The sequence below is a fragment of the Nomascus leucogenys genome, chromosome 15 (genome assembly GCF_006542625.1).
Source record: "Nomascus leucogenys isolate Asia chromosome 15, Asia_NLE_v1, whole genome shotgun sequence".
NCBI classification, from domain to species: domain Eukaryota; kingdom Metazoa; phylum Chordata; class Mammalia; order Primates; family Hylobatidae; genus Nomascus; species Nomascus leucogenys.
Window position 1 is genome coordinate 106,489,555 of NC_044395.1, and position 25,521 is coordinate 106,515,075.

At 44.7% G+C, this 25,521-nt stretch overlaps 1 protein-coding gene across 50 annotated transcripts in view; it reads left to right on the plus strand.

The window, feature by feature from the left end:
- Window positions 1-3: 3 nt before the first annotated feature.
- The window catches only part of ATG13 (autophagy related 13), a 59,798-nt gene continuing 34,280 nt past the window's right edge, over window positions 4-25,521 (plus strand). For 9 of the 50 annotated variants that reach the window (XR_004033616.1, XM_030829182.1, XM_030829185.1 and 6 more), the window contains exons 1-2: window positions 4-618; window positions 15,856-15,911. The gene's annotated coding sequence lies outside the window, so the exon portion shown is untranslated. Of the gene's footprint in view, window positions 619-989; window positions 1,106-4,481; window positions 4,598-10,802; window positions 10,910-15,717; window positions 15,912-16,502; window positions 16,531-17,803; window positions 17,941-25,521 lie in introns of those variants that run through there. The other 41 variants (XM_030829184.1, XM_030829138.1, XM_030829150.1 and 38 more) reach the window with 23 other exon arrangements.

A 25,521-nucleotide genomic window follows, 5' to 3' on the forward strand; every position in this document is an offset into this window, starting at 1 on the left:
CTCACTGCCGCTGCCGCCGCGACCTGCGGTTCGTCTCCGCACATTCCACAAGCGTCCCAAACGGTCTCTCTCTCTCTCAAACATCTCCTTTCCGTCTTTGTTTTATGTTGAGTCGCTTAGAAAGATTGGAGAAGAAGGCTTACGTGGAATGAAAATCAACTTTTATGGAGATTTTGAGGACTAAAAGAATAAATAGGGCGTCCGTACTGTAGCGAAAGTGCGACTAAGGTTAGGCATCTGGATTTCCTCCGTAGCCCTCTTCCACCCCCCCACCCCCCCGGGCCATTACCGAAGCGGATGAAAACAAACACTAACGATGGCGGCGCCGGGAAGCGACCGGCTGCTGGGCTTAAGGCAGGAGTGACCGCTTAACCAGTGAGGGAAGCACTGAAGAGCGCCAGTCGACGTGGGTGCGACAACTCGCGGAGTCTTAGGAGCAAAACGTCAGGGGCCTGCGAGCCAAGACCCTTCTGAAGCCTTAGGTGTCTATCGGCGACGTGTACGGTCACTGCAGCTCAGGAGCGCGGAACCCTCAGCCAGGAGGTGCGGCTGTTCGGTCCCAGGTCCCGGCCTCCGTAATGAGAGCCCGGAACCACTCTTTGTGCCGCAGCTTCGCAGGTACTAACTTTTGGGGGGGAATACCCCGAGATCTCTCAGCGCCCCCGGGTGGGAGGCTATGGATCTTCGGCCCCTTGGCTGCTGCTTCGTGGAAGTCGAAGGGGATTAGCCACGGTTCAATCCCCTGGGCCCCTGAGTTTTCTATGGGAAGTTGGGTTGGTCTAGGCCCCATTGGCCCCTGCTTGTTTGGCAGAGAATCCCCTCCACCCCAGAGCTTTCCTCTCTGCTTTTTCAGCTCTTTGGGTTAGGTCGTCAGGCGTTTTGGAGGTAATTTGGGGGGCCATAACTCCGGGGTTGGGTGCCAATATGAGTGAGGTAGGTTTTCATTCAATCAAGATTTGTTGAGTGCCAAATATGTACTCCGCGTATAGGTGAGGGTGACTGTTGACTAGTGAAAAAAGGGACCCATGGTTCACGACTGTCTTCTTACTGGCAGTGGAACGACCTGTGGAAACCTGCGATCCATTCTCATTAAATAAATCTCTGGGTAAGTGGCTAAGCACCTTCTTGAGCTCATCACTAATTCATCTCAGTTTTCACTTTCCCAGTGAGTTCCCAGTTAGCCTGGTCAATTCAGCGTAGCATTTCACTTTTGGTATTTCTTCGTTCTCTGGCCACCGCGCAGCCAAAAAGAAAAAAGATATTTAAAAAAATTACCTATTTTCTCATTACACTTAGTTTAAAACTCATCTCCTAAGGTGGTAGAATTTATTGGACACTTGCCGGGCGTGGTGGCTCACGCTTGTAATCCCAGCACTTTGGGAGGCCGAGGCGGGCGGATCACGAGGTCAGGAGATCGAGACCACGGTGAAACCCCGTCTCTACTAAAAATACAAAAAAAATTAGCCGGGCGTGGTGGCGGACGCCTGTAGTCCCAGCTACTCGGAGAGGTTGAGGCAGGAGAATGGCGTGAACCCGGGAGGCGGAGCTTGCAGTGAGCCGAGATTGCGCCACTGCACTCCAGCCTGGGCAACAGAGCGAGACTCCGTCTCAAAAAAAAAAAAAAAAAGAATTTATTGGACACCTTTAGTGGGAGATGTATTATAATAAGAAACAACAGGCTCTTCCTTTACACTAAATTAGCTTCTGTGTGTTGTTTTATGACTGTTAGTACTTTTCATGTGTGCATGTAGTGGCTCCAGCTCAATTATGAGGTTTTTTTTTGTTGTTTTCAACTCTCCATTTATCAGCTCAGGAGAAGTCTTTTAGTTTTTTAGATTTTAAAATTTTTATTATTATTATTAGAGATAAGGTATTGCTCTGTCACCCAAGCTGGAGTACAGTGGCGCCTTCATAGCTAACTTTAACCTCAAATTCCTGGGCTCAGGGAATCTTCCCACCTGAGCCTTCCAAAGTGTTGGGATTACATGCATAAGCCACAGAGTCCGGCCCAGGAGCTTAATCTCGAAGGAAGTTTACTTGAACTTTAGGTGTGGAATATTCGAAAGTAACTTCCAACATGGGGTGTGGAGCTAAGTAAGATGAATTTACATAAACCGTCATTTTTCCTGCATGTGCTTAGCGAAAGAGAGTGCATAGAGTTGCTGGTCATTGCTTCCTATCAAATTGTGGAAACCAATAAAAACAAAATATTCTGTGAGAGAATAGAGGTACTGTAGCCAGGAAGAATGCAAAGGAGGCTGCCCAGAGGGAATCAAACCTTTCTGAAGTTTGGGTTTTAAATATTTAAAAGGATTTTAAGTCCCTAAAGGGATTTAAAGGTTATTTTAAATGTTAGCTGATTTTTTTTTTTAATGTCCTTGGGAGGTAGATTTCTTGCTTTTTCTTGTTTTTGTTTTTGTTTTTGAGACGGAGTTTCACTCTTATTGCCCAGGCTAGAGTGCAGTGGCGGGATCTCGGCTCACCGCAACATCTGCCTCCCGGGTTCAAGCGATTCTCCTGTCTCAGCCTCCTGAGTAGCTGGGATTACAGGCATGTGCCAGCACGTCCAGCTAATTTTGTATTTTTAGTAGAGATGGGGTTTCTCCATGTTAGGCTATTCTTGAACTCCCGACTTCAGGTTATCCAACCGCCTAGGTTATCCAACTGCCTTGGCCTCCCAAAGTGCTGGGATTACAGACATGAGCCACCACGCCTGGCCGATTTCTTGCTTTTAACTGAAGAGTAAATGTGGGCCAGTTTATTAAAAATCCTCAGAAGGGGCCGGGCGCGGTGGCTCACGCCTGTAATCCCAGCACTTTGGGAGGCCGAGGCGGGCGGATCACGAGGTCAGGAGATCAAGACCATCCTGGCTAATACGGTGAAACCCCGTCTCTACTAAAAATACAAAAAATTAGCCGGGCGAGGTGGCGGGCACCTGTAGTCCCAGCTACGCGGGAGGCTGAGGCAGGAGAATGAAGCGTAAGAAACCCCAAAAAAAAAAAAAAAAAAAAAAAAAAAAAAAAAAAAAAAAAAAAAAAAAAAAAAAAAAAAAAAAAAAGCAGAGAATGGCGTGAACCCGGGGGCGGAGCTGCAGTGAGCCGAGATCGCGCCACTGCACTCCAGCCTGGGTGAAGAGGAGACTCCTCTCAAAAAAAAAAAAAAAAAAAAAAGTCCTCAGAAGGGGCCAGGCAGGGTGGCTCACGCCTGTAATCCCAGCACTTTGGGGGGCCGAGGCAGATGAGTCACTCGGTCAGGAGTTCAAGACCAGCCTGGCCAACAGGTGAAACCCCGTCTCTACTAAAAATACAAAAAGTTAGCTGGACGTGGTGTTGGGCACCTGTAATCCCACCTACTCAGGTGGCTGAGGCAAGAGAATCGCTTGAACCCAGGAGGCGGAGGTTGCGGTGAGCCTAGATCACGCCATTGCACTCCAACCCGGGAGACAGCGCCCCTCTGTCTCAAAAAAAAAAAAAAAAAAAAAAAATCCTCTGAGGACCAGTATAGGTTACATAGGCAATTTGTCTGTTTTTTTTGTTGTTGTTTTTTGCAATGGAGTTTCACTCTTGTTACCCAGGCTTGAGGACAGTGGCATGATCTCGGCACACTGCGACAACCTCCGCCTCCTGAGTTCAAGCAATTCTCCTGCCTCAGCCTCCCAAGTAGCTGGGATTACAGGCGCCCGCCACCACGCCTGGCTAATTTTTTGTATTTTTAGTAGAGATGAGGTTTCACCGTGTTGGCCAGGATGGTCTCCAACTCCTGACCTCAGGTGATCCACCCCCCCGGCCTCCCGAAGTGCTGGGATTACAGGTGTGAGCCACCGCGCCAGGCCTGGCAATCTCTCTTATCCTGGTATTTTTTTGTGTGCCCTTGGTCATAAGAGAAGGGATGAGAATGTGAATTACCACTGCTTAGAAAAACAACTCAATTGGGCTGGGCGCGGTTGCTCACACCTGAAATCCCAGCACTTTGGGAGGCTGAGGCAGGCAGATCACCTGAGGTGGGGAGTTTGAGACCAGCTTGGCCAACATGGAGAAACCCTGTCTCTACTAAAAATACAAAAATACCTGGGCGTGGTGGCGCATGCCTGTAATCCCAGCTACTTGGGAGGCTGAGACAGGAGAATTGCTTGAACTGGGGAGGCAGAGATTGCCGTGAGCCGAGATCACACCATTGCATTCCAGCCTGGGCAACAAGAGCGAAACTCCGTCTCAAGAAAAAGAAAAATAACTCAATTAACGTGCATGGTTGACCTAACAGAGTCTCCTCAGTAAAAGTAAAGGTAAATCAAGAATTCACAGAACTCATAACTTAACAGAAACCTCCTGTGGAGCAGAAAAATAAAATGAAAGAAGTAATAACTTAGTATTGCTGTTTTGGAAATGCTGCTTTCACTTTTGATTCATACACATGAAAGAAATAGTAAAGAAATAGTTAAGAATCATGTTACATTTTTTTCTTTCTTTTTTTTTGATACGGAGTCTTGCTCTGTTGCCCAGGCTGGAGTGTAGTGGCGCAATCTTGGCTCCCTGCAACCTCTGCCTCCCAGGTTCAAGCGATTCTCCTGCCTCAGCCTCCTGAGTAACTGGGATTACAGGTGCGTGCCACCAAGCCCGGCTAATTTTTGTATTTTTAGTAGAGACTGGATTTTTCCGTGTTGGTCAGGCTGGTCTCCAACTCCTGACCTCGTAATCCACCCACCTTGGCCTCTCAAAGTGCTGGGATTACAGACGTGAGCCACCGCGCCCAGCCATATTTGTTTATTATTTTGAGTTGTTGATACTTTCTTTTTACATGAAGTCTGTAGTTTATAAAATGATGAATTTGTGTATTTCAGAGTTAGGGGGAAGAGTTATCGGTGTGTACTGGCAGCAGGCTGTGGATTCAGAGCTGTGAAAGCTTCTCCAAAGACTATTCAGTCTTGTTTCTTTTTTTTTTTTTTTTTTTTGAGGCAGAATCTCGCTCTGTCACCCATGCTGGAGTGCAGTGGCACCATCCCGGCTCACTGCAACCTCCGCCTCCCAGATTCAAGCGATTCTTCTGCCTCAGACTCCTGAGTAGCTGGGACTACAGGAGCGCGCCACCATGCCTGGCTAGTTTTTGTATTTTTAGTAGAGACAGGGTTTCACCATATTGGCCAGGCTGGTCTCAAACTCCTGACCTCATGATCCGCCTGCCTCAGCCTCCCAAAGTGCTGGGATTACAGGCGTGAGCCACCACGCCTGGCTATTCAGTCTTGTTTCTACCTGTTTCTTGGGGTTTTTTGTTTTGTTTTGTTTTTTTTTGAGACGGAGTCTCGCTCTATCGCCCAGGCCGGAGTGCAGTGGCGCGATCTCGGCTCACTGCAAGCTCCGCCTCCCGGGTTCACGCCATTCTCCTGCCTCAGCCTCTCCGAGTAGCTGGGACTACAGGCGCCTGTCACCACGGCCAGCTAATTTTTTGTATTTTTAGTAGAGACGGGGTTTCACCGTGGTGTCGATCTCCTGACCTCGTGATCCGCCTGCCTCGGCCTCCCAAAGTGCTGGGATTACAAGCGTGAGCCGCCATGCCCGGCCTGGGTTTCAGTGTTTCTACACTAATTTTTAGGTTAATTTCTTGGGTTTTCATTTCCTTATGCGTGTAGGTAGTTTGATTATGGATCTTACATTTTTGTGCTCTTCTGACTTTTGCTTTTAATATTGTGAGAGCAACTTGCCCACCTCTCAACGTTGCCATGATAGATGGCAAACCTCTTTGTGGCTTCTCCAGGCTTCTTTGAGCATCTGTAATCAAGGAAGGGAGCACTTGGCTGTTGGGCTTTATGCAGGGTACAGGGCTTTTACCTACCTATAAGGTTAAGGTCATATCTCCCAACCCTATTCTTACTCTCATGTGTTTGTCAAAAAGACCTAACCCTTGTCCCTCATAGGCCTCGGTTCCCTGGCATCAGATTTTCCTTGTATCTATAGCTTTGATTGTACTCTTTATGGAATCTGGGATATCTCCTGTTTTTCTAGTTCAGCTGTGTGTCAGAACATTTTTATTGTCATTTTATCTACATCTTTATGTGTTTGTAGTGGGAGGGGGAACTGACAGCGTCAGTTCAGTCCACCCTGTTAATGAAAGGCCATTTCAGAGATTTATTTATTTTTATTTATATGTATATATATATTTTTAGAGATGGGATTTTGCCCTGTTGCCCAGACTGGAGTGCAGTGAAGTAATCTTGGCTCACTGCAACCTCCGCCTCCCAGGTTCAAGTGATTCTCCTGCCTCAGCCTCCCGTCTAGCTGGGATTACAGGCATCCGCCTCCATGCCTGGCTAATTTTTTGTATTTTTAGTAGAGACAGGATTTCACCATGGTGGTCAGGCTGGTCTTGAACTTCTGACCTCAGGCGATCCACCTGCCTCAGCCTCCGAAAGTGCTGGGATTACAGACGTGAGCCGCTGCACCTGGCCCACTTCAGAGAATTTTGTTTGTTTGTTTTTTTGAGCCAAAGTCTCACTCTGTTGCTCAGGCTGGAGTGCAGTGGCGCGATCTTGACTCACTGCAACCCCTGCCTCCTGGGTTCAGGAGATTCTCCTGCCTCAGCCTCGTGAGTAGCTGGGACTACAGGTGCATTCCACCACACTCAGCTACTTTTTGTATTTTTAGTAGAGATGGGGTTTTGCCATGTTGCCCAGGCTGGTCTCAAACTCCTGGACTAAAGCAATCCACCTGCCTCAGCCTCCCAAAGTGCTAGGATTACAGGTATGAGCCACCGCACCTGGCCTCACTCATGTTTACCATGACTTAATGCATTAAAGTCTTTGCCACCTTTGTTTTTTTTTTTCTAAATCCAGAAACATTTTAATCTATTAAAAAACAGCAAAACAAACAAACAACAAAAACCCAAAATTACGTTGCTCTTTTTCACAATAGTGCACATTTTTACCATAATTCAGTTATGGCTACAAAACATCAGATTTATTGATTGATTTATTTGTTTTTATCTTTTTTTTTTTTGAGACGGAGTCTCACTGTCGCCCAGGCTAGAGTGCAGTGGCACAATCTCGGCTCACCACAACCTCCGCCTCCCAGGTTCTAGCAATTCTCCTGCCTCAGCCTCCTGAGTAGCTGGGATTACATGCACCCGCCACCACACCCAGCTAATTTTTATATTTTTAGTAGAGATGGGGTTTTATCATGTTGATCAGGCTGGTCTCGAACCCCTGACCTCGTGATCCACCCACCTTGGCCTCCCAAAGTGCTAGGATTACAGACGTGAGCCACCGCTCCCGGCCCCAGAAAATTTTTTTTTTAAATGTGTCTTCTCTATGGAATGAAAAAAATTTTTTTGTGTGTGACCTTCTAGTCTTTAATTGGCGAAATATGTCCCAAAAAAGAAACTATTGCATTTAAGCCACATCACCAAAAAACAAAAAGCGAAACAAAAAAAAAAACCAACCAAGCATAATACCCTTTTACTGATGTGTCTTACAGATTGACATGACCAAAGCCGTATGTTTTCATTTAATTTCCATTTCCCCCTTACACTACATGCACCAATTGAATGTATGCTCTGGGAGCCATAAAATTACCAAACATCTACCTCTTCAAAAGAATGCATTAAAATTTTATTTATTTATTTATTTTTTTGAGACGGAGTCTTGCTCTCTCGCCCAGGCTGGAGTGCAGTGGCGCGATCTTGGCTCACTGCAAGCTCCGCCTCCCAGGTTCACGCCATTCTCCTGCCTCAGCCTCCTGAGTTGCTGGGACTACAGGCCCCCACTACCATGCCCGGCTAATTTTTTATATTTTTAGTAGAGACGAGGTTTCACCGTATTAGCCAGGATGGTCTCGATCTCCTGACCTTGTGATCCACCTGCCTCGGTCTCCCAGAGTGCTGGGATTACAGGTGTGAGCCACCGCACCCGGCTAAGAATGCATTAAAATATTTTAAAGAATTTTTTGTTGTTTAAAAGTGAAAAAAATATAAACAAGAAACTGATTCATTCCCTTACTTCATGCATTCATAATCTAAACCAAAAACAAAATTTTAAAGCAAGAACAAACTACTGCTGTAAGTTTTTGTAAGTCCATTTTCTCTGTACATGCAAACTGCTGACTACTGAAGGGAAAACAGTATAATCCATGGTGTCTGCTGATTCTAAGGGGAGAAACAAGGCTGTCATTTAGTATCCAAAAACTGATACACGTATTTGCTGCTTTTATAATGTGTATTTTTCTTTCTTCTGTTTTTCATATCCAAAACTTGTAAATGCTATTTTAGGAGCAAAGCAGATTAGATTCCAACACTTGTTGAACAGAATTCACAAGCTGTGACAAAACTCTGTCATCTTCGAGGTGCAATTTTGTTTATATACACTGTATGTATATATTTCTTTTAGATTTGGCTGTAGTGGACTGGCCGTGGTTCAAGTGCCACCTTCATTCTAAGGCAAGGTTATGCTGTGATGAAATCTTGGAAGTACAGCTAGAGTCATCATTCTAGCTGTTTGAAAAAGTGTATTTGGGCCGGGTGCCGTGGCTCATGCCTGTAATCCTAGCACTTTGGGAGGCCGAGGCGGGCGGATCACGAGGTTGGGAGACCATCTGGTCTAACACGGTGAAACCCCGTCTCTACTAAAAATACAAAAAAAAAAAAAAAAAAAAAATTAGCCGTGCGTGATGGCGGGCACCTGTGGTCCCAGCTACTCGGGAGGCTGAGGCAGGAGAATGGCACGAACCTGGGAGGCGGAGCTTGCAGTGAGCCGAGATTGCGCCACTGCACTCCAGTCTGGGTGACAGAGCGAGACCCTGTCTCAAAGAAAAGAAAAGAAAAAGTGCATTTGAAGTACGTCCATAAATAAAGAGACCTAATTTTAGAAGACGTTTATGCTGGGTGAAAGTTTTTCTCCACTCCATTATGGACCATATGATCGCAACTAGTTTTGTTTTTTTGTTTTTTGTTTTTTGAGACAGAGTCTCACTCTGTCACCTATGCTGGAATGCAGTGGCGCAATCTTGGCTTACTGCAACCTCTGCCTCCTGGGTTCAAGCAGTTCTCCTGCCTCAGCCTCCCAAGGAGCTGGGATTACAGGTGTGCACCACCACGCCCGGCTAATTTTTGTGTTTTTAGTAGAAATGGGGTTTCACCATGTTGGCCAGGCTGGTCTCGAACTCCTGACCTCAGATGATCTGCCTGTCTTGGCCTCCCAAAGTACTGGGATTACAGGCCTGAGCCACCGTGCCTGGCTGGCAACTAGTTTTTTTATTTGTTAATTTGATTTTTTTTAATTCAAATCTACAGAAAAGTTGGAAGAATATTACAGTGAATTTTTATGTACTCTTCCCTTAGATTTGCACATTGTTCACTCTTTACCACATTACTTTCTTTCTCCTATATATTGTATAACTTATTTTTGCGTTATATTTACACGTTCTTATTCCTTTTTTTTTTTTTTTTGAACCCTTCAGAGATGTTACTTATATCTCATGAATAAGAGTGTGGACTAAAATGTAATTTTATCAAAATCAGGAATTTTTTTTTTTTTTTTTTTGAAATGGAGTCTCACTGTCACCCAGGCTGGAGTACAGTGGCGCAATATCGGCTCCCTGCAACCTCCACCTCCCGGGTTCAAATGATTCTCCTGCCTCAGCCTCCTGAGTAGCTGGGACTACAGGCATGCGTCACCACACCCGGCTCATTTTTGTATTTTACTAGAGAAAGGGTTTCACCATGTTGGCCAGGCTGGTCTCGAACTCTTGACCTCAAGTGTTCACACTCCTCAGCCTGCCAAAGTGCTGGGATTACAGGGGTGAGCCACCGCAACCAGCCAAATTCAGGAAATTTAATATTGATGCAATACTGTTACGTAGTATACAGTTGGGTTCAAATGTTGCCAGTTGTTTCAGTACTGTCCTTCACAGAAACTTTTTTAAAAATCCAGGAACCAGTCCAGAATCAAGCTTTGCATTTAGTTGTCACACTTTATTCTCCTTTAATCTAAAATGGCTCTTCAGATTTTTTTTTTTTTGGTGTTTTATAACACTGACGTTTTTGAAGAGTGACGAGCCCATTATATTATTAAATGTTCTGCCTTTCAATTTGAGCTTGTCCAGTCACTTCCTCATGGTTAGTTTCAGGTTATACAGTTTTAGCAAGAAAGCTGTGTAAGTAATACATCACATCAGAAGGGATGTGAAGTCAGTTTCTTCAATTGTTGTTGTCCAGGCCAGGGTGAAAGTTCCCCTTCACCCTGGAAAAAATCAGCTCATTAGCTCATTGGCTGGGCATGATTGCTCATGCTGTAATCCTAGCACTTTGGGAAGCTGAGGTGAGAGGATTGCCTGAGCGCAAGAGTTTGAGACCAGCCTGAGCAACATAGTGAGATGCCGTCTCTACAAAAAAATAAAAAGTTACCTGGGCGTGGTGGTGTGCACCTGTAGTCCCAGCTGAGGTGGGAGGATTGCTTGAGCCTGGGAGGTCGAAGCTGCAGTGAGCCATGATCATGTCATGGCACTCCAGCCTGAGCAATAGAGACCTTGTCTCCGAAAGATAATCAACTCATTCACAAGGCCAGGTTCAGTGGCTCACACCAGTAATCCTAATCCCAGCACTTTAGGAGGCCAAGATGGGAGGATCACTTGAAGCCAGGAGTTCCAGACCAGCCTGGGCAACATATCAAGATCGCGTTGCTACCAAAAGAAAAAGAAAAATCAACTCATGAAAGGCATATGAATTGGAAAAAAAGGCATACAGATTTTTTTTTTCCTAAGGTACTTTTGCTATAGCTTGCTCTTTCTTTCTTTCTTTCTTTTTTTTTTTTTTTGATACAGGGTTTTGCCTTGTCACCCAGGCCACATGATCACAGCTCACTGCAGCCATAACCTCCTGGGTTCGAGTGATCTTCCCACATCAGCCTCTTGAGTAGCTGGGACTATAGGTGAGCATCACCACACCCAGCCAATTTTTTGTATTTTTGTAGATAAATGTTACCCAGCCTGATCTTGAACTCCTGAGCTCAAGCTATCCTCCTGCCTCGGCCTTCTAAAGTATTGAGATTATAGGCGTGAGTCACTGGGCTGGCCAAGGCATACAAATTTATCACAGAGTGATTGCCCATCCCCCCAGGTGGTTCAGAGGTTATATACTGTTCTGGCAAAGCAAGTTATGGAAACCCGGAGAAGAGGAATTCCGCTGAGGGGATTACTAGGGAGAATGAATGGATCAGGGAACAGAGATTAACTTGCACATTATCTTGTGAAAGGGTCCATTTAGGTGCGGTTACATTTGTGGTGTTACAGCATACAGAAGAACAGTTGTTCCTTTAGGTGGGTCTGGATTTTAGGCACATAAAGGAATTTAAGCTTTACTGTATGCTTTGGAAGAGAAGGTGTGTGGATGGAGTGAGGTGTCAGAGATACCTTGAGGCTTCTTTGGTTGAGCATAGCCATATTTGAGGGTATTGATTTCTTTTGTTTTTTGTTAGTTTGTTTGTTTTTGAGACAGAGTCTGTTGCCCAGGCTAGAGTGCAGTGGTGCAATCTCGGCTCACTGCAAGCTCCGTCTCCCATGTTCACGCCATTCTCCTGCCTCAGCCTCCTGAGTAGCTGGGACTACAGGTGCCCACCACCACGCCCAGCTAATTTTTTGTATTTTTAGTAGAGACAGGGTTTCACTGTGTTAGCCAGGATGGTCTCGATCTCCTGACCTTGTGATCCACCCGCCTGGGCCTCCCAAAGTGATGGGATTATAGGCGTGAGCCACTGCACCTGGCCTCTTTTGTTTTTTGAGACAGGAGTTTCACTCTTGTGCCCAGGCTGGAGTGTAGTGGCACAACCTCAGCTCACTGCAACCTCTACCTCCTGGGTTCAGATGATTCTCCTGCCTCAGCCTCCCGAGTTGCTGAGATTACAGGCACACACCACCACGCCTGGCTAATTTTTTATTTTGAGTAAAGACAGGGTTTCACCATATTGGCCAGGCTGATCTTGAACTCCTGACCTCCGGTGATCCGTCCGCCTTGGCCTCCCAAAGTGCTGGGATTACAGGCGTGAGCCACCTCGCCTGGCCTGGGTGTTGATTTCTGAGCCCCAATATCAGTATGTTATCTTTGACGACTTTGTTAAGATTGTATCCACCAGGTTTCTCTTTGTAATTAATAAGTAGTAACCTGTGTTCCCATAGATTGTGTAAACATCTCATTTGTAAATAAAGTTTCACCCAGAAATTTTAGCATTCCTTGGTGATTCGCTTGAACCAGTTATTCCTATAATGGTTACAAAATTGTCATTTTCTAAGTCTGCTATTCTTACATTTATTTATTGTACTATAAAGAAGTATTTTCCCCATCTTCATTTATTGCACAGCTCCCTTTGAAACCAAAGTGTTACGAAGAAGATGTAAACATTTGCTATAGAAAAAAAGGACTATGTCAGGAAAAGATTGTATCTGCTCTTCCACTGTTAGCTTAAGAAATAAGGTTGGGTGCGGTAATCCTGTAATCCCAGCACTGTAGAAAGCCGAGGTGGATGGATCACTTGAGGCCAGGAGTTTGAGACCAGCCTGGCCAACATGGCAAAACCTCATCTCTACTAAAAATAAGAAAATTAGCCCGGGCCGGGCGTGATGGCTCACGCCTGTAATCCCAGGACTGTGGGAGGCCTCAGTGGGCAGATCACCTGAGGTCAGGAGTTTGAGTTCAGTCTGTCCAACATGATGAAACCCTATCTCTACAAAAATATGAAAGTTAGCCGGGCATGATGGTGGGTGCCTGTAATTCCAGCTACTTGGGAGGCTGAGGCAGGAGAATCACTTGAACTTGGGAGGCGGAGGTTGCAGTGAGCCGAGATCGCACCACTGCACTCCGTCCAGGGCGACAGAGCAAGACTCTGTCTCAAAAAATAAATAAATAAATATAGAGAAATGTAAAATTATAAATTAAATTTTAATGCTTCCAAAACCTACATGTTCTTGCATGATAAACATGAGTTTAAAAGCTTTTTTTTGAGAAGTTTTGCTCTTGTTGCCCAGGCTGGAGTGCAATGGCACGATCTCAGCTCACTGCGACCTCTGCCTCCTGGGTTGAAGCGATTCTCCTGCCTCAGCCTTCCAAGTAGCTGGGATTACAGGCATGTGTCACCATGCCTGGCTAACTTTTTTTTTTTTTTTTTTTAGTAGAGATGGGGTTTCTCCATGTTCATCAGGCCAGTCTCGAACTCCTGACCTCAGGTGATCTGCCCGCCTCGGTATCCCAGAGTGCTGGGATTACAGGCTTGAGCCACCGTGCCTGGCCTGAATTTAAGAGCATTTTTAAGGCCAAGCACAGTGGCTCATGCCTGCAATCCCCAGCAGTTTGGGAGGCTGAGACAGGAGGATTGCTTGAGCCCAGGAGTTCACAACCAGCCTGGGCAACAAGGCAAAGCCCCATCTCTACAAAAAAATACAAAAAATTAGCTGGGCGTGGTGGCATGCTAGTAGTCCCAGCTACTCCTGAGGCTGAAGTGGGAGAATCACCTGAGTCCGGCAGGTTGAGGCTGCAGTGAGCTGTGATCGGGCCACTGCACTCCAGCCTGGACAAAGAATTGAGACCTTGTCTCAAAAAAAAAAAAAAAAAAAAAAGGGCAGAAAAAAAAAGCATTTTGGCCAGGCATGGTAGCTCACGCCTGTAATCCCAGCATTTGGGTGACAAAGGTGGGCAGATCACCTGAGGTCAGGAGTTCTAGATCAGCTTGGCCAACATGGTGAAACCCCATCTCCATTAAAAATACAAAAATAAGCTGGTGTTGGTGGCATGTGCCTCTGATCTTAGCTATTCGGGAGGCTGAGGCAGGAGAATCACTTGAACCTGGCAGGTGGAGATTGCAGTGAGATCGCGCCACTGCATACCAGCCTGGGCGACAGAGTGAGACTCTGTCTCAAAAAAAAAAACGAAAACAAAACCCCACATTTTAAGCATCCAAAGTGTTGAATATTTGTCAGCAAGTAGTTTGTTTGTTTTTTTTTAATTGCAGGTAAAACATTCTGTTATTTCTGTAATAGTTTTGAGGTTACTGCTTACAGATTTTGTGTAAGTAGAAGTAGGCATTATACAAATGTGAAAGCAATGTTGTTAATATGCCAGGAATTGTTACTCAGAAAAACTGAATTTGGGATTCATTTTTAGAATAAATCAAGGAAATATTAATTGGTTAACTCTTCATTGTTAATATTAGATTAGTTCCATATATATCTAACAGTCTCCTCTGCACAGCAACCTGAGCAATCCTTTTTAAAAATGTACTTGACTGAGGTGTAATTGACATAAAATAAATTATATCCATTATAAATTTACAGTTTTACAAATTTTGGCAAATGCATAAGTCTTATAATCACCACCACAATCAAAACATGGAAATTCCTATCACTATAACTTTCCCCCTACCATTTCTACCTCCACTCCCAGCCCCAAGCAATACTGATCTGTTTAATTTTTTTTTTTTTTTTGGAGACGGAGTCTCACTCTGTCACCCAGGCTGGAGTGTGTGTGCAGTGGCGTGATCTTGGCTCACTACAACCTCCTCCTCCTGGGCTCAAGAGATCCCCCCACCTCAGCCTTCCTAGCAGCTGGGACTATAGATGTGCGCCACCATGCCTGGCTAATTTTTGTATTTTTAGTAGAGATGGGGTTTCACCGTGTGGGCTAGGCTGGTCTTGAATTCCTGACCTCAGATGCCCCACCCACCTCAGCCTCCCAAAGTGCTGGGATTACAGGTATGAGCCACTGCACCTGTGTGATACTGATCTGTTTTCTATCACAAGAGATTACATTTACCTTTTCTAGAGCATGGTATAGATGCAGTCACACTCATAGTGTGTATTTTTGTGTCTGCTTTCACTTTGTATTATGTGAGATTCACCTATTTGTGTTCACAAGGAGGTTTTTTTTTTTTTTTTCTGAGACAGAGTCTCTGTCTTGTTGCCAGGCTGGAGTGCAGTGGCATGGTCTCGGCTCACTGCAACCTCTGCCTCCTGAGTTGAAGCGATTCTCCTGCCTCAGCCTCCCAAGTAGCTGGGATTCCAGGAGCCCGCCATCACGCCCGGCTAATTTTTGTATTTTTAGTAGAGACGGGGTTTCTCCATGTTGGTCAGGCTGGTCTCGAACTCCTGGCCTCAGGTGATCCGCCTTGGCCTCCCAAAGTGCTAGGATTACAGGCGTGAGCCACTGCGCCTGGCCGACCCTGCTTAATCTTAATGAACACTTAATACTTTCAAACATATTTTAATTATTTTTATGGTCAGTTTACCCCTTGTTAGAATACAAGCTCCATAATACCAGGAATTTTTGACTGATTACAAATTTCTGGTTAAACATGACAGAGTGACTACATGTATCTATTCTGTTTATTTATTTTTATTTATTTATTTATTTTTTTTTTTTTTATTTTTTTTTGAGACGGAGTCCTGCTCTGTCGCCCAGGCTGGAGTGCAGTGGCGCAATCTCGGCTCACTGCAAGCTCCGCCTCCCGGGTTCACGCCATTCTCCTGCCTCAGCCTCTCTGAGTAGCTGGGACTACAGGCGCCCGCCACCACGGCCAGCTAATTTTTTGTATTTTTAGTAGAGACGGGGTTTCACCGTGGTCTTGATCTCCTGACCTCGTGATCCGCCCGCCTCGGCCTCCCAAAGTGCTGGGATTACAAGCGTGAGCCACCGCGCCCGGCCTGTTTATTTATTTATTTATTTATTTATTTATTTTATTTTTGGTCTCCTAAGGCTCTGTCGTCCCAAAGATACTAAGTAACAGGCAGAATTGGATATGGCACAAATTTCTGTTTAAAGAGATGCGGTCTCGCTCTGTTGCCCAGGCTGTTGTGCAATGGTATTCACAGGCATGATCATATTTTTCTACAGCATCTTGGACTCAAGTGATTCTCCTGCCTCAACCTCCTGAGTAGCTGGGACTACAGGTATGCGCCACCAGGCCCCACTTCTTTTTAAGCCATATAAAATTATAGTAAAGGAATAAAATGGATGTAAACATGCAAGAATAGAATGGGAAAAGTTGAGAAGGAGAGATTCTCTACATTTTTGGGAGAAGGAAACCTAGAGGAGGAATTTTAACTGGTTTAACAATGCAGAAGAAGCAGCAGCCTGGGAGTGAAATGAAGTTGGAACAGGGAGTGAACTGATTTGAACCAAGAAACCTGTAATGGTTCCAGACTGGAGGTTCTAGATAGCTAAGGTTCAGGGAAGGCTCCAGATTCAGAAATACCAAACACCGCTTGTGTGTTTCATGGTGAGTGAGTGGACCAGTTACAAAGGCCAAATGGAGATAAATATGGTAAAAATCAATTTACCTGATTTCTTACTGTGCTTGTTACATCCAGAAAGCTGATAGGTAGACTCCTGCTTGGCCTTGGCAAGAAATTAGAGGCTTTTTTTTTTTTTTTTTTTTTCGAGACAGGTTCTCACTCTATGACCCAGACTGGAGTTCAGTGGAGTGGTGCAATCACAGCCAACTGCAGCCTTGACCTTCCAGCTCAAGCAATCTGCCTACCTCAGCCTCCCCAGTAGCTGGCATTACAGGTGCATGCCACCATGCCCGGCTACTTACTTTTTTTGCAGAAACAAGGTGTCACTATGTTCCCTGGCTGGTCTTGAACTCCTGGACTCAAGTGATCCTCCTGGCTTGGCCTCCCAAGTCGCTGGGACCACAGGTGCATGCCACCACAACTGGCTAATTTTTTTTTATTTTTCATTTTTTGTAGAGACAGAGTCTCTCCGTGTTGTCCAGGCTAGTCTCAAACTCCTGGGCTCAAGAGATCATCCCACCTTGGCCTTCCAAAGTGTTGGGATTATAGGTTTGGACCACCAAGCTGGCCTATTTCTTTATTTAAAATTAGAATTTCAGTACAAAAGTAAGTAAAAGGTGTAGAGAACCTGCTTACCTAGTTGAATGTTGTTTTCCATTCGTTCGTTATTATCTTTTGCACTTAAGTAGTGTGATAGAATCTTCTGTCCAGCATTTGGAAGTCAGTGATTATCTGTAGGCATTATCTAACAATGGGATAACTTGTTTTTTCAGTAATTGTTCAAAAACATTTAGTCTGGTCTGGGTGCCATGGCTCACAGCTATAATCCCAGCACTTTGGGAGGCTGAGGTGAGAGGATCGTTTGAGGCCAGGAGTTCAAGACCAGCCTGGGGAACAAACGGAGACACCCGACCCACCCCACAGGCCTCCGCAAAAAATTAAAAAATTAGCTGGGTGTAGTGACACATACCTGTGGTCTCAGCTACTCAAGAGACTGAGATGGGAGGATTACTTGGGCCCAGGAGGTCCAGGCTTGCAGTGAGCTATGATGGCACCACTGCACTCCAGCCTGGATGACAGAACAAGACCTTGTCTCAAAACAAAAACAAAATAGCATTTAGTCTGATACAAGTCTATGCATGTTCTCTTACACTTTGGGAACCTCAAAGTGTTATTTGTTAGGAATTTCTATTTGCAAAAGTGATGTGCAGAGATGTTGCAAAATTGAAGTTGCTATTTAAAGTCCAATAAATAGTTTTTGTTATTACTCAACTGTCTTGTCATGAAGAAAGGTCTTAATTAAATGAGATTACTTCTAAGACAAGAAAACCTGTAAGTATCAAGTCACGGGACAATAAGTGTACATGAAGTTTAAAGGGATAGCAATATTTGTGGGAACATTATAGAGTATAATTTTTTTTTTACCTGATTAAGGCATTTTAGAAACAGTGACATGATAAATTTAATCAATTATTCATGAATGGGAACTACAGAAATTTTTTTGTGAAAATCTGAAATTATACATAGTAATTGGGTTAGATCCCTAGGACAGAAAATTTTAATAACAAGATAGTAAGCAGCTGACGTGAACTTACATATTCAGCATATTAGCAGGAAAGAGGCAAGACATTTGAAGAACTTGCAGAAAAGTTGCAAAGTAAATGAGAGACTAGAATGCTCAAAGGTAAAGTGGCCTTGATTTGAAGTAAGTGGTAACCTAAAAGCTCTTTTTCTTTGGCTTAGTCTCCTAGCAGCTGATGTGTGGCCTTAAAACCTATACTATCAAGGAGTCTCCACCCTTAATGTAGACAGTCATTTTGGCCGTAACAAGAATTGTGGTAGTAAGTAGTCTGCAAAGTCTGAAGAGGAGAAAGTCAAATACATACATTGTCAGGTCAGGTACCTCTATAGACTTTTGGCAGTAGAACCACAAAACCACTTGCCCCTGTGGTGGAGAAGGATATGTGAAGTTTATAGTGTGGGGTGATACCAGGTAACCATCTGGTACTATTTTACTTCCCAAAACAGTATCTTTTTAGGAAAGATAACATCCTTATTACTTGACACATCTCTTTCTCTCTACTTTCTCAAAAATTGGAATCATGGGCCTAGCACAGTGGCTCACAACTGTAATCCCAGTGCTTTGGGAGATGGAGGTGGGAGGATCACTTGAGGCGAGCAGTTTGAGACCAGCCTGGGCGACAGAGCAAGACTCCATCTCTAAAAAAAAATAAAATAAAATAAAAATTTTTTATTTTATTTTTTTGTTGTTGTTGTTTGGTGACGGGGTCTTGCTCTGTCGCCCAGGCTGGAGTGCAATGGTGGGATCTTGGCTCACTGCAACCTCCTCTTCTCGGGTTCAAGCTGTTCTCCTGCCTTAGCTTCCCAAGTAGCTGGGATTACAGGGCCTGCCACCATGCCTGGCTAATTTTTGTATTTTTTAGTGGAGATGGGGCTTCACCATGTTGGTCAGGCTGGCCTAGAACTGACCTCATGATCCACATACCTCACCCTCCCAAAGTGCTGGGATTACAGGCGTGAACCACTGCACCCAGACCCAAAAATTCTATTTTATTTTATTTTTTAATTATTGTTTTTTTGGAGACGGAGTTTTGCTCTTTTTGCCTAGGCTGGAGTGCAATGGCGCAATCTTGGCTCGTGCAACCTCCGCCTCCTGTATTCAAGTGATTCTTGTGCCTCAGCCTCCTGAGTAGCTGGGATTACAGGTGCCCGCCACCATGCCCAGCTAATTTTGTATTTTTAGTAGAGATGGGGTTTCGCCATGTTGGTCAGGCTGGTCTTGAATTCCTGACCTCAGGTGATCTGCCCGCCTCTGCCACCCAAAGTGTTGGGATTACAGTCGTGAGCCACCGCGCCTGGCCAAAATTTTTTTTAATTATCTGCACATGGTGTTGCGAGTTTATAGTCCCAGCTACTCGAGAGGCTTAAGTGGGAGGATTGCTTGAGGCCAGGAGTTCCAGGTTACAGTGAGCTACGATTGCGCCACTACACTCCAGCCTGGGCAACAGTGTGAGACCCTGTTTCAAAAAAAAAAACATACATATGCTATATAAACAGTCTCTTGTAACTTGTGTTGTCCCCAAAACCGTGATTGAATTAATAAAATTAGTTTCTTTTACTTCATTAAGACCACAAATAAATGAAAGAAATTTTTTAGTTTCCTAAGCCTGAATATTGAAATCCTGGACTTTGGTACAGGATCACCTTTTGCCATTTTCAGCGACTAGACTCTTTGCTGAAAGTGCCAGCAGGCCTCTGATCGCCTTTTTGAAATCACATAACCTATTTTCTCAGCTAAGTTTGCCTGAGATTTTTTTTTTTCTTTTTTTTGAGACGGAGTCTCGCTGTGTCGCCAGGCTGGAGTTCAGTGGTGCGATCTCAGCTCACTGCGATCTCCACCTCCCAGGTTCAAGAGATTCTCCTCTCTCAGCCTCCTGAGTAGCTGGGTTTACAGGCATGCACCACCACACCCGGCTAATGTTTTTTTGTATTTTTAGTAGAGACGGGGTTTCACCATGTTGGCCAGGATGGTCTCGATCTCCTGATCTTGTGATCCACCCACCTCGGCCCCCCAAAGTGCTGGGATTGGATTCTTTTTTACTTTTTAATTTAATTTAGTTTTCTTTTTTTTTTTTTGAGTCTGAGTCTTTGTCGCCCAGGCTGGAGTACAGTTACAGTGGCACAATCTCAGCTCACTGCAACCTCCGCCTCCCCGGTTCAAGCAATCCTCCTGACTCAGCCTCCTGAGTAGCTGGGACTATAGGCATGCACCAACACACCCAGCTAATTTTTGTATTTTTAGTAGAGACAGGGTTTCACCATGTTGGCTAGGCTGGTCTGAAACTCCTGACCTCAAGTAATCTGCCCGCCTCGTCTTCCCAAAGTGCTGGGATTACAGGTGTCATCCACTGCACCCAGCCTAGTTTTTTTGTTTGTTTTTTGAGACAGTCTTGCTCTGTCACCCAGCCTGGAGTGCAGTGGCACGATCTCGGCTCACTGCAACCTCTGCCTCCTGGGTTCAAACGATTCTCCTGCTTCAGCCTCCCCAGTTAGCCAGCACACCCAGCTAATTTTTTGTATTTTTAGTAGAGGCCGGGTTTCACCATATTGGCCAGGCTTTTCTTGAACTCCTGACCTTGTGATCCGCCCGACTCAGCCTCCCAAAGTGCTGGGATTACAGGCATGAGTCACCTCGCCTGGCCTAGGGTTTTGTTTTTTTTTTTTTTAAAGTAGGGGTTTCTCTCTCTGTCTCCCAGTCTGGAGTGCAAGGGTGCTGTCTGAACTCGTGGCAGCCTCTGCCTCCCAAGTTCAAGCAATTCTCGTGCCTCAGCCTCCCAAGTGGCTGGGATTACAGGCTGCGGCATCACCCCTGGCTAATTTTTGTATTTTTAGTAGAGACGGGGTTTTGCTACGTTGGCCAGGCTGGTCTCAAACTCCTGACCTCATGTGATCCCCTGCCCTCAGCTTCCCAAAGAGCCTCCGAGCTTGGCCTTTTAAAAGTTTTATTTTAATTAAGACATAATAATTGTTGTACATATTTATAGGATACAGTGATGTTTTGATAAATATATACATTGTGTAATGATGAAATCAGGGTAATTAGGATTGCCTGAGTCCAGGCGTTCAATACCAACCTGGCCAACATAGAGAGACCCCCATCTCTTTTTTAAAAAATTGCATAGCAAGAGTTGCAGGATTTAGTAACTGGACAGTTAATAGCAAAGGGCAGAAAAAAGGAAGTTGTTCAATTGCAGGTTTCTTTAATGTTTGTGTCAAATTTACCTTTATATTCATAGGAGCACTCAAAGAATTTTGCAAAGAGCAAAGCGTAAAGTAAACCTTACATACATTTACCTTGTAGAGGATGAATTGACTGCTTGGTTAACTGGACCTAAGGGAACACATAGGTCTGGGAGATAACTTTTTCCCTAGTGGAGACTGCACCCTTTTTGGCTCAATAACTGGAGTTACATAATCCTTTCAATGCTACCAGTTGTACAAAATGTCATTGGAGCCATTGTGCCATTATAGTGATTGCATTGGTAGATAATCTGATGGTGAGAATCCAATTCTTAATCTTTAGTGTAAGATAAGGGCAGTATAATCCTGCAGCACATTTCTTTGTTTTTCTTCTTCTTGAGACAGGGCCTTGCTCTGTCACCCAAGCTGGAGTACAATGGCACAGTTGTTAATGTTCTTTTTAACCAAAATTAGGAACATCTGAAGTGGGTATATGTTTCAAATGCAGTCAGATCTACAAATGATAGATTCCAGTAGGTAAGTCATTTATAGTTTGGATCGCTTTAGGCCATTAACCTGTTCTTGATCACAGTGGACTATCCTGTGGCATCTTATTCCAATAATTATTTCCTCTCTCACATCTTTTATTTCTCCTTCATTGACTTCTTGCCTCTCCCTATAAATTTGTTTAGATATCCCTGTCCTGGGAGGGCTGGGCGTGGTGGCTCACACCTGTAATCCCAGCACTTTGGGAGGCAGAGGCGGGTGGATCATGAGGTCAGGAGATCGAGACCATCCTGGCTAACACAGTGAAACCCCGTCTCTACTAAAAATACAAAAAAAATTAGCTGGGCGTGGTGGCGAGCACCTGTAGTCCCAGCTACTCGGGAGACTGAGGCAGGAGAATGGCGTGAACCCGGGAGGCGGAGCTTGCAGTGAGCCAAGATCACTCTACTGCACTCCAGCCTGGGGGACAGAGCAAGACTCCGTCTCAAAAAAAAAAAAAAAAAAGAGAAAAGAAAAGCCAGGCAAAGAGTATATACTATATGATTTAATCTTTTTTCCTTTTTTTGTTGGGGGTAGAGATGGAGTTTCACTATGTTGCTCAGGTTGATCTTGAACTTTGGGCCACAAGCGATCCTCCTGCCTCAACCTCCCAAAGAGCTGGGATTACAGGTGTCAGCTGCCACGCTAGGCCTATGTGATTTAGTTGATATAGTTTTTTTGTTTTTTTTTTTTCTTTTGAGGTGGAGTCTCGTTCTGTCACCAGGCTGGAGTGCTAATTCTCCTGCCTCAGCCTCCCGAGTAGCGGGGACGACAGGCGCACACCAACACGCCCCAGCTAATTCTTGTATTTTTAGTAGAGACGGGGTTTCACCATGTTGGCCAAGATGGTCTCGATCTCTTGACCTTGTAATTAGCCTGCCTTGGCCTCCCAAAGTGCTGGGATTACAGGTGTGAGCCACCGCGCCCAGCCATTGATATAGAATTCTACAAACTGCAGATTAAGGATCAGAGGTTTCCTAAGGATAAGGAGTATTAAGGAGTGGCTAAAGGGAGGCATGAGGAAACTTTTGGGAACTATTGGGGTTCACTATTTTGTTTTTGGTGATGGTTTTACCATACACAAGTATGTTAAATCCTATTAAATTGTATACTTTCAACATACTGTTTATTGGAGCTACAACTCAGCTATTTTTATTTATCTATTTTGAGATAGAGTCTCACTCTGTTGCCCAGGATGGGATGCAGTGGTGCAATAAAACAAAATGTTTCTACAAGAAAATACAGGAGAATATCTTCATGATTTGCAGATCAGCAAAAATTTATTTTCTTTTCTCTGAATTTTAATAATTTATTAATCTTTCATTTGATGGTAAGCACTTCTTTATGTTCAAAAAATAATGTTTTTCCAGGGTTCAAGTGATTCTCTTGCCTAAGCCTCTCGAGCAGCTGGGTTTACAGGTGTACACCACCACTCCTGGCTAATTTTTGTATTTTTTTGGTAGAGACAGGGTTTCGCCATGTTGGCCAGGATGGTCTCGAATTCCTGACCTCAAGTGATCTGCCTGCCTCAGCTTCCCAAAGTGCATCAAAACTATTTTTAATATGGAAATAAAGAGCACCCAGATGAGAACAAGCACAGGCTATTCAGAGCAAAAGAGTCAGCTGTTATCATTTGCATTTGGCAGAGACTCAGAAGTGGACAGAGGAGTGGGAAAGCTTTATAGTGGGGGGAAAAAGGGAAGGTTTCAGGTTTGCCCTAATTGGAGGCTCCTGGCATAGGGCAGTTGGAGGCAGGCTGACTAGAAGCAGGGCATCCTGTGTGATTGGTTAGGAGGTGCATATTTGGCTTTCTTCAGCTAGTCCTAAGTTGGAGGCCGTGGGGACCAAAATGTAGGGTATTAAGTCCTAGCTGTTTTGGGCCAGTGGTTTTTTGTTTTCATTTTTAATTTATGATTGATACATAATAATTATACATATTTATGGGGTTCGTGTTTTGATGCATGTCTAAATTGTGTAGTGACCTATTCAGGATAATTAGCATATTCATCACCTTAAACATTTATTGTTTCTTTGTGATGAGAACATTTAAAAACTTCTCTTTTTGACTGGGCGCGGTGGCTCATGTCTGTAATCCCAGCACTTTGGGAGGCTGAGGCAGGTGAATTGCTTGAGTCCAGGAGTTCAAAACCAGCCTGGCCAACATGGCATAACCCTGTCTCTACTAAAAATACAAAAATCAGCTGGGTGAGGTGGCGCATGCCTGTAATCTCAGCTACTCAGGGAGGCTGAGGCACCAGAATCGCTTGAACCCTGGAGTCAGAAGTTGCAGTAAGCCAAAATTGCACCATTGCACTCCAGCCTGGGTGACAGAGTGAGACTCTGTCTCAAAAAACAGAACAAAAAAACCTCTCTTGCTGTTTTGAAATACACATTATTGTTAACTCCAGTCATTCTGCTATGATATAGAACACTGGAACTTATTCCTTCTATCTAACTGTGGCCTTGTACCTGCTGACCAATTTCTCACCACCAACCTACACCCTACTTCCCCATCCTCTAGTAACTCCTATTCTACTCTCTACTACTATAATAACAGCCTCTTAGATTCCACGAGTGAGATCATGCAGTATTTGTCTTTCCATGCCTGGCTTCTTTCACCTAACATAATGCTCTCCAGCTTCATTCATGTTGCTGCAAATGACAGGATTTTACTCTTTTTCTGTGGCTAATTTCCATGATATATATATATATATATATATATATATATATATATTCCACTTTTTTTGTTTGTTTGTTTTTTGAGACAGAGTCTCACTGTCACCCAGGCTGGAGTGCAATGTTGTGGTATTGGCTCACCGTGACCTCCGCCTCCCATGTTCAAGCCATTCTCCCACCTCAGCCTTCCAAGAGGCTGGGACTACGGCGTGTGCCACCACACTTGGCTAAATTTTTTTTTTTTTTTTTTTGAGAAGGAGTCTTGCTCTGTTGTCCTGGCTGGAGTGTAGTGGTGCGATCTCGGCTCACTGCAACCTCTGCCTCCCGGGTTCAAGTGATTGTCCTGCCTTGGCCTCCTAAGTAGCTGGGACTGCAGGCGCCTACCACCATGTCCGGCTAATTTTTTGTATTTTTAGTAGAGACAGGGTTTTACTATATTGGCCGGGCTGGTCTCGAACTCCTGACCTCAGGACCTCCTGATCCGCCTACCTTGGCCTCCCACAGTGCTGGGATTATAGGTGTGAGCCACCATGCCCAGCTTCCACATTTTCTTTATCTTCGTTGATAGACATTTAGGGTGATTCTATATCTTGGCTATTGTGAATTGGGCCAATTGTTATAGTGGTTATTGTTGGCTTCCTGGACTAGTTGCTAGAGATAGTCTGACTTCATTGACTCGTTAGTGTAGATAGTAGGTTGGCTTCTTGGGCTGGTTGCTTCAGGTTGTGGGTCAGAATTCTTTTTTTTTTTTTTTTTTTTTTTTGAGACGGAGTCTTGCTCTGTCACCCAGGCTGGAGTGCAGTGGCGCGATCTCGGCTCACTGCAAGCTCCGCCTCCCGGGTTCACACCATTCTCCTGCCTCAGCCTCTCCAAGTAGCTGGGACTACAGGCGCCCGCCACCTCGCCCGGCTAATTTTTTTGTATTTTTAGTAGAGACGGGGTTTCACTGTGGTCTCAATCTCCTGACCTCATGATCCGCCTGCCTCCGCCTCCCAAAGTGCTGGGATTACAGGCGTGAGCCACTGCACCCGGCCTATGGGTCAGAATTCTGTCTTTATATATATATTGCCCAGCTGTAACTGTAATAGGTCCATTGTTCATTTCGTGCAGCAAGTGAGTATGCCGAGACACTGAGTTGCAGCAGAGAAAAGAGGTTTAATTGTAGGATTGCCAAAACAGGAAACAGGAGGAACCCTCAAATCCGCCTCCCCAGGGAGTTTGTGGGTAGAGTTTCAATTTAAGAGTTTGAGAGTGGGCTGAAGTGTGGAGATCATTGATTGGT